This window comes from Sinocyclocheilus anshuiensis, unplaced genomic scaffold, assembly GCF_001515605.1.
Source record: "Sinocyclocheilus anshuiensis isolate Anshui unplaced genomic scaffold, SAMN03320099.WGS_v1.1 scaffold2514, whole genome shotgun sequence".
Taxonomy (NCBI): domain Eukaryota; kingdom Metazoa; phylum Chordata; class Actinopteri; order Cypriniformes; family Cyprinidae; genus Sinocyclocheilus; species Sinocyclocheilus anshuiensis.
The window spans coordinates 103375-104010 of NW_015548375.1; positions in this window are offsets into that span (position 1 = coordinate 103375).

Sequence of the window (636 nt, forward strand, 5' to 3'; positions counted from 1 at the left end):
GGAGGTCTATTTAACACTAACTTCTCTAAAGCTATTTTAGGCAAAAACTATTCTTATCAATGTCTTTCATGCTGAGCTTTTGACTAAGATTGTCTCGCTATCTCAAACACAAACACACACATGTGATTTTCCCCCATATGAAACTGGCGTTTGACGCTGTTGAGTTGACAAGTGCCAGTCTTGCTTTCTTTGCTCTAATGCTCATAAACAAACTTTACAGGGGGTTAAGTGTCAAATCAGCAGGTAACAAGTCAAGCCGTCTCAATTCTCCACGACACATGGAGCGTTACATCGTTTAAGGGAGTATTTGGTAATTCCTAAATTGTTCATGTGTATGTTCAGGCCTAAATCTATCAAAGTGTAGTCCTGTTTCAATCGCCATGCTGTTAACTTCCACAAAAAAAAAAATGTAGAAGAAAATTATTTACTGCAGCTCTTGCTGTGCTCTTGCTGATATAACAGTGATATATTCACTGTTATATCAGAACATTTCTCAGAAGATGATCTACTAATGTATGATTTGTGTTCATAGTCATCATCTTATTTTGACTCTTATAATGAAAACTGTGCATTCGTGTGATACTATTTATATTTGAAAATTTCTGAAAAATATTTAGATATTTATACACAGTATAT